Source organism: Sapajus apella, unplaced genomic scaffold (genome assembly GCF_009761245.1).
Source record: "Sapajus apella isolate SASKATOON/1434 unplaced genomic scaffold, GSC_monkey_1.0 scaffold68, whole genome shotgun sequence".
Taxonomy (NCBI): domain Eukaryota; kingdom Metazoa; phylum Chordata; class Mammalia; order Primates; family Cebidae; genus Sapajus; species Sapajus apella.
This window is the reverse complement of record NW_022437008.1, coordinates 4692566-4700662: the sequence shown is the minus strand read 5'-3', so window position 1 is coordinate 4700662 and position 8097 is coordinate 4692566. Positions and strand designations below refer to the sequence as shown.

At 44.3% G+C, this 8097-nt stretch overlaps 1 protein-coding gene across 8 annotated transcripts in view; it reads left to right on the top strand.

Moving 5' to 3' along the window:
- The first annotated feature begins 4336 nt into the window (after positions 1-4336).
- The window catches only part of ZFP14 (ZFP14 zinc finger protein), a 22844-nt gene continuing 19083 nt past the window's right edge, over positions 4337-8097 (top strand). For 2 of the 8 annotated variants that reach the window (XM_032249415.1, XM_032249412.1), the window contains exon 1: positions 4337-4407. The gene's annotated coding sequence lies outside the window, so the exon portion shown is untranslated. Of the gene's footprint in view, positions 4408-6092; positions 6155-8097 lie in introns of those variants that run through there. The other 6 variants (XM_032249418.1, XM_032249419.1, XM_032249417.1 and 3 more) reach the window with 4 other exon arrangements.

Below are 8097 nucleotides of genomic sequence, written 5' to 3'. Positions count from 1 at the left end.
TTCGCTCTTGTTACCCAGGCTGGAGTGCAATGGCGCGATCTCGGCTCACCGCAACCTCCGCCTCCTGGGTTCAAGCAATTCTCCTGCCTCAGCCTCCTGAGTAGCTGGGATTACAGGCACACACCACCATGCCCAGCTAATTTTTTGTAGCTTTAGTAGAGACGGGGTTTCACCATGTTGACCAGGATGGTCTCGATCTCTTGACCTTGTGATCCACCCGCCTCGGCCTCCCAAAGTGCTGGGATTACAGGCTTGAGCCACCGCACCCGGCCCAACAGTGGTCTTTTTAATAAAAAGCACTGGATCAGTTGTGTATCTGTTCTAATTTAAAAAATTAATCTTCACCCTTACCTCACACTATATATAAATCAATTCCAGATGCATGAGTGATCTAATCATAAAAGGCAAAGCAAGGACTTTAGAAGAAAATATAGAATATCTTTCTACCATTGTGGTAGCAAAAATTTTTTTTCTTTTTTTTTTTTTGAGAAATTTTGAGAACAAATCCAAGTATTAAATTATGATATTAAATTGTTTAAAAAACTGGCTGGGCACAGTGGATCACGCCTGTAATCCCACCACTTTGGGAGGCTAAGGTGGGTGGATCACCTGAGGTCAGGAGACTGGCCAACATGGTAAAACCCTCTCTCTACTAAATATACAAAAAAAAAAAAAAAAAAAAAAAGGCAGGCATGGTGGCACGCACCTGTAGTCCCAGGTACTCGGGAGGCTGAGGCAGGATAATCACTTGAACCCAGGAGGCGGAGGTTGCAGTGAGCCGAGATTGCACCATTGCACTCCAGCCTGGGCAACGAGTGAAACTCTGTCTCAAAATAAATAAATAAATAATTGTTTAAAAAAAACCTAGTGTGCTGGTTATCATTTGTTGTTGTTTTAAGTATTCTACTGTGCTCCATGCTCTTTTTTGTGCTACAGAGGCTGGAAGCCTAAAACCTACAAATTTTAGACCCTCTTGCTTCTAGAATTCCAGATGTGATCTATGTTCTTCCAGTGAGATAAACTCATGCAAGATTAGGAAGGCAGAAGAAAGCAGAAAGCAGCGGCTTTCTCCTTCACCAGTGCTATTGGTGTGAGGTTTTGCAGCAGCTTTCTGATAGTGCCTTTGCCATGAAGGTATTTAACAAAAATTGAGGTCATAAATTATACGATATTACCATAAATGATTAAAACACAAGGTTTGGTAAACGTTGGGCCACTTTTTCAATCTGCAAACTTAATGTAAAGTACATCCATGAGAAACAGTTTTGGAGTAAATGAAGGCTCCAGATATATACTGAGGAATAACATGGATTTAATTCCTAGTGAGGCATCTTTACTCTTTATGATTTCAAAGTTACTAAAATCATATATATATATATGAAAAAAATAAGTAGTTGGGATTACAGATGTGCATCACCATGCCTGGCTAATTTTTGTATTTTTTGTAGAGACAGGATTTCACCATGTTGCCCAGGCTGGTCTCAAACTCCAGGGCTCAAGCCATTCGCCTGCCTCAGCCTCCCAAAATGCTCGGGTTACAGGCTTGAGCCACTGTGCCTGTTCGTGATCTGTTAATAACAACAACAAAAAGGCTAGAATGACAGTTTTAGAGGTACAATGAAAGGATTTTTGGAAAGGACGCTGCTCTGTGTCAAATAATGGAGCATTTGGCACATGGGGTTTTTTCTATTAAGAAACTGCAGACATCTGAGGACAACTGAAAATATTCATAGTACAGATTTAGATACTGAAAAAAGAAATGAAATTCTCTGAAAGAAACTCTCTTGTTCTGCATGACTGATGAATTGAAGGTCCAAATAGCCCTTTTCAAACTGAATGAGACAAGAAAATAAACAATCTGAAGAAAATCATATTTCAGAAAGTCAGTGAGCATGATGTTGGACCAAGTACCCCATCATTTGACACAGAGCAGGGCCTTTTCCAAAAATCCCTCCTTTGTACCTCAGTGAAGTTAGGCGTTAATTGTCTGGTGCTGTTTGACAAGGAAAATGACCTACAGTTAGTTATCTCCTCCAGCAGTCTCCTTACCAGAGAGGGTTTGAAGAAGGTAGCCCCTAGTGTCAGAAAGCCTCAAAATTTAGTCAAAACAAGGCCAGGTGCATGGCTCATGCCTGTAATCCCAGCAGTTGAGGAGGCTGAGACAGATCACTTGAGTCTGGGAGTTTGAGACCAGCCTGGCCAGCATGGTGAAACCCGGTCTCTGCTAAAAACACAAAAAGTTAGCCGGGTGTGGTGGCACATGCCTGTAATCCCAGCTACTCAGGGAGGCTGAGGCAGGAGAATTCCTTGAACCTGGGAGGCTGAGGTTGCAGTAAGACGATATCATGCCACCGCACTCCAGCCAGGGTGACAGAACAAGACTTTGTTTGGGAAAAAAAAAAGAAAAATTTAGTTGAAACTGAAAGAAAATGGAAAATTTATTTTAATAATACTTTTTATTGCTTTTTTTTAATGGAGTGTTGATTTCCTTACATAAATTTAGTCATACACATCTACATGAAACTATGATGACTGGGCTTTCTTAGGTTTTTTTGCTTGTTTATTTATTCTTTTGAGACAAGAGTGTCACTCTTTTTGCCCTAGCTGAAGTGCCTTGTCTCATTCAGTTTGAAAAGGGCTATTTGAGACAAGAGTGTCACTCTTTTTGCCCTAGCTGAAGTGCAGTGGCACAATATTGGGTCACTGTAACCTCCATCTCCCCAGTTCAAACAATTCTCCTGCCTCAGCCTCCCGAGTAGCTGGGACTACAGCCGTGCGCCACCATGCCTGGCTAATTTTTTTTTTTTTTTTTTTGTATTTTTAGTAGAGACTAGGTTTCACCATGTTGACCAGGCTGGTCTAGAATTCCAGAACTCAGGTGATCCAATCACCTCGGCCTCCCAAAGTGCCCAGCCTTTTTTTTTTTTTTTTTTTTTTTTTTTAGGGGGGTCCTTGTTTTGTCACCCTGGCTGGAGTGCAGTGGTACCATCTCAGCTTACTGCAACTTCTGCTTCCCAGGTTCAAGCAATTCTCCTACCTCAGCCTCCTAAGTAGTTGGGATTACAGGCATGCTCCACCACGCCCAGCTAATTTTTGTATTTTAGTAGAGACAGGGGTTCACCATGTTGGCCAGGCTGGTCTCGAATTCCTGACTTCAGGTAATCTGCCCACCTTGGCCTCCCAAAGTGCTGGGATCACAGGCATGAGCCCAGCCGCCTTCTTAGTAGTCATAAAGTAGCTCAGAGTTTTCATTTATCTCCTATTTCATGCATATCCCATTCTTTGTCAAATGAAACAAAATTACCTAGGCATTTTCAAATATCTTCTAAAGTTTTATATTCTTAAAAAAAGAATTTGTTCTTTTTTTATATAACTAATATAAAACTTTTATATTATATATATAATATATAATATTATATATATTATATAAAAAGTTATATATAACTTTATATATATATATATAACTAATATATTAGTTAATATATCGAAGAATTTGGGATACAGAAGATGCCTCACGGTGGTCCCCTGGTGGGCTTATCCCATTTCCTTCCTGAAGGAACAGAGGACAGGAGAAATGTATTCTCGAGAGGAGAGGGGAGAGGGGGGAGAGGGGGGAGAGGGGAGAGAGAGAGAGAGAGAGAGAGAGAGAGAGAGAGAGAGAGAGAGAGAGAGATAGCGAGCGCGCAGCGAACACTGGTGACCTTTCTAGGTCTAGGTCCTGCTCCAGCTTCTGTTGAGCATACATTAAGTATGCTCATGCCTGATGTATGCTCCTCACACCTTGCTTGGGTGTATGCAGTGAGTAACTGCTAGGTGTTTAGTACACATATTAGGCACCTGCTCGTACCAAAACGTCTTTCTAAATCCTCTATGGCTGAATCCAGTGGCTCACGCCTGTAGTCCCAGGACTTTGGGAGGCTCAGGCGGAGGGATCTCTTGAGCCCAGGAGTTGGACCCCAGCTTTGGTAACATAGGGATATCTGGGCTCTGCAAAAATTAAACAAAAAAATTAGTTGGGTGTGGTGGCGCGCCCCTGCAGTCCCAGCTACTCTGGAGGCTCAGGTGGGAGGGTCGCATGAGCCCGGGAGGTCGAGGCTGCAGTAAGCTCTAATCACGTCACTGCACTCCAACCTGGGCGACAGAGCAAGACTCTGTCTCAATAAAAATAAAAAATAAAAAAAGTCTTCCTCAGCGACAGAAGCAAACGCAGGCTGGAGCTCACCTCATCTCCCGGCAGCCTGGAAGGCCCTCCAGACGCGAGCGCTGTCAGAGCTCCAACGTTCGCGCTTGCGCACTCCGCGCAGCCTGTCGGCGCTGGGACCTGTCCCTCCCACCCGCGGACTACATTTCCCACAGGCCTCCGCGCGCGATTCTTTCCGGCTTCCCTGCTGGTATCGGCTCTGAGAGGTAAGTTGGTAGCGTGCACCCAGGCAATGGGCGAGGGGGTGGCGCGGGGGCGGCGCGGACCTGTGTGTGAGCCGGGAGGCAGTAGCTGTGCAGTTTGTGGCGCTGACTGGGCGCCGAGTGCCCTGCTGCGTCCTCTGCTGTCCCGCTTCAGGGCCGCGCAGGTCCAGCGGCCCGGAATGGCTTCGAGTTAGATGCATGAACCCCGGAGTGAATGAAGGCCCCCAAACAAAAAGATGTAGTCTGAAGAACAACTGCAGATCGCACAGCTTTACCCGAGCTCCCTCCCATGGAAACTGCGGGGAACTCGGAGACAGATTCCAGCCCAGTCTTCGTGTACCTGGCCTTTCTCCCTGATACGGGGACCGGTCAGCTTTATTCCAGGCTCCCTGTTATTCCATGGGGTTTTGCGCGCGGTAGACTGAGGGAGCTAGTGCGCTAGCGGGGGTGTGTCGTGATCAGCCAAGCCCGGCTCCAGCAAAGGCCCGAGGTCTCAAGATTCTGTCTCCTTTCCCAATCCTGCTGTTCTTTAGGAAGGCAGCGGGGAGAGGAGGAAATGATTGCTGTTGCATATAGGCAAGTCAAAATCTAGATGAGTTTATGTTTCTTTTTTGTTCCATGAAGTGTAATTTTTATTTTTCTGGGCGTGGGGACATTTGCTTCCCTCTTCTGTGAAGGAATGAAAATCAGCTTGGACTGAACAATGAGGCAGCCCTGTCATTAATCAGGCTGGGAAGGAAAAGACAGATAAAGCCACCTGCAAAATTAATAGAAAACATGATTTCTCCCCAAGTGGTGCAGTAGTTGTAAAATGGCATAATGACTCCCTCTTTGAGAAATTACAGTTTTCTTACTAGTGATGTTCTAGACTTGCTTTGCTGTTTTCATTTTATTACTGGGGATACCCATTTCCTAAGCCACCCTCTTGTTTACGTTCATGATTGCACTCAATATCCTATTAATGCCTGCCTCTCCTAATCTCACCTCGGAAACAGCAGCCATTCCAGATCCTAGCGTCGTTAGATTCTCCTCAGAATCCTTCAGCTGGGACTCAACCGTTTACAAAAGAGCTTTTCTCCTCCCTCTCGTCCATCACATTCCAACCCTTCCTGTGGATTTTTTATTTTGTCGGACTATGCGGGCTTGTTCCAGTTAATCTTCAGCTGGTTAAGCTTTAACCCCTGAAATGCCCTGTCCACTCACGTGGTGCTTTGGCCTTCCTTCCCAGTGAGTGATGGGGTAATGAGGGATGAGGGTAGATTCCAAATTCCTACCCCTTTCCAGTATGGTTTTTTTTTTTTGAGATGGAGTCCAGGTCTGTTTTTTGAGACAGAGTCTGGGTCTGTTACCCAGGCTGGAGTACGGTGGCACAATCTCGGCTCACTGCAACCTCCACCTCCCAGGTTCAAGCGATTCTCCTGCCTCAGCCTCTCCAGTAGCTCAGACTACAGGCGTGAGCCACCGTGCCGGGCCTCCAGTAGGTATTGACATGAACATTTAGTAATAATTTAGTTTCTCTTAGGAGCTGCTTCTTTCTTATCATTTGGATGGTCTGCAAGTAAACCTCTTGAAGAGAGGCTAACTGTAGAGCTTTATTTTATTACTCAAAAAAAAATTTTTTTTTCAGGGACAGGCTCTCACTCTGTCCCCCAGGCTGGAGTGCAGTGGCACAATCTCGCTCCCTGCAGCCTGGACCTCCCCAGCTCAAGTGATCCTCCCACCTCAGCCTCCCCAGTAGCTGAGACCACAGGTATGTGGTCCCACACCCGACTAATTTTTTAAATTTTTTGTAGAAATGAGATCTCCCTATGTTGCACAGGCTGATCTCGAACCTGGACTCAAGCAATTCTCCCATCTCAGCCTCCCAAAGTGCTGAGATTACAGGCATGAGCCACCATGCAGAACTTTGATTCGATGGTGATTAGTTGAAGAGTTTACAGTTTAGATGGAATTACGCACTAGGTCTCTCTGATCCCCACCACCTTGAATTCTAAAGCAGGGCAAGGTAAGGAGGTGGTTTGATTGGTGACAGGATCTTTGATGCTTTTGAGGCTTTTAAGGAGTGATAATACAATAGGGTTTTTAGTAGAGAGGTCTCTGTTAACAAGGGCAGGGGTTATTAGAAGGGAAGGAAAGACAGTAGAAATTGGGAAATGGTTTGAAGTTTTTGACAGCATGAGTCTGTTTCAGGCCACATATTTATCAGGTCACATGAGATGCAGATTAGTATAGTTATAGTCATATGGGTTATGGAGCTAAATTAGCAGAGTTCTAGTCCTCAACCTGCCACTTAAGAGCTGCTTGAGCTTGGGACAATTTATTTCATCTCTTTGTGCCACAGTTTCATCATCTGTAAAATAAGGATAATGATAGACTCTACTATATAGGATAGTTCTGAGCAGAGGAATTAATATATGCAAAACCCTTAGATAGTGCTTGGCACATAATGAGTACTCAGTAGATTTGTTACTGTTATGTTGTAATTTAATATTTTTCCTCATCACCCAAATCAAAAAATTAGTGTCTTACCACATTTGCTTTATCTATGTACCCTCCTTTTGTAAATTGTTGATAATCAAGAAGAATTGCTGATCAAGGTGATTCTTTGAAATTTATTAGTTATCATTATAATTCTTTTTTTTGACAGAGTCTTGTTCTGTTGCCCAGGCTGGAGTACAGTGGTGCGATCTTGGCTCACTTCAGCCTCCACTCCCAGGTTCAAGGGATTCTCCTGTCTCAGCCTCCAAAATAGCTGGGATTACAGGCATGCATCACCATGCCTGGCTAATTTTTGTATTTTTAATAGAGACAGGATTTCAACATGTTGACCAGGCTGATCTTGAATTCCTGACCTAAGTGGTCTGCCTGCCTCAGCCCCCCAAAGTGCTGGGATTACAGTCCTGAGGAGAATTTTTAAAATAATTATGGGAAGAGGCATATATAGTATTCTTCATCTTTAGTAATATAGCTGACTTTTTAAAAATGCTTATTTACTATTATAAGTGCCTTATATGTAGTATCTTATTTCTCATAACAGTCTTTTGAGGTAGAAACTGTAGTTCTCACCATTTTATATGCAGAAACTGAAAAGTAGCCTGTCTGATATCATGCAGTAAAAAAAAAAAAATCATATATTGGTAATTATAACAATATATCAGATATCATCAATAAGCATACTTAACAACAAAAAAAAAAACCTGGCCGGTCGTGGTGGCTCATTCCTGCAATCCCAGCACTTTGGGAGGCCGAGGCGGCTGCATTACGTGATGTCTGGAGTTCGAGACCAGCCTGGGCAACATGGCGAAACCGTTTCTACTGAAAATACAAAAATTAGCCAGGTGTGGTGGCACACGCCTATGATCCCAGCTACTCTGGAGGCTGAGGCAGGAGAATCGCTTGAATCCAGGAGGCGGAGGTTGCAGTGAGCTGAGATCACTCCATTGTACTCTAGCCTGGGTGACAAAGTGAGACCTTGTCTTAAATAAAATAAAAAATTCTCTGGCCGGGCGCTGTGGCTCAAGCCTGTAATCCCAGCACTTTGGGAGGCCGAGGCGGGTGGATCACGAGGTCAAGAGATCGAGACCATCCTGGTCAACACAGTGAAACCCTGTCTCTACTAAAACTACAAAAAATTAGCTGGGCATGGTGGCGCGTGCCTGTAATCCCAGCTACTGAGGAGGCTGAGGCAGGAGA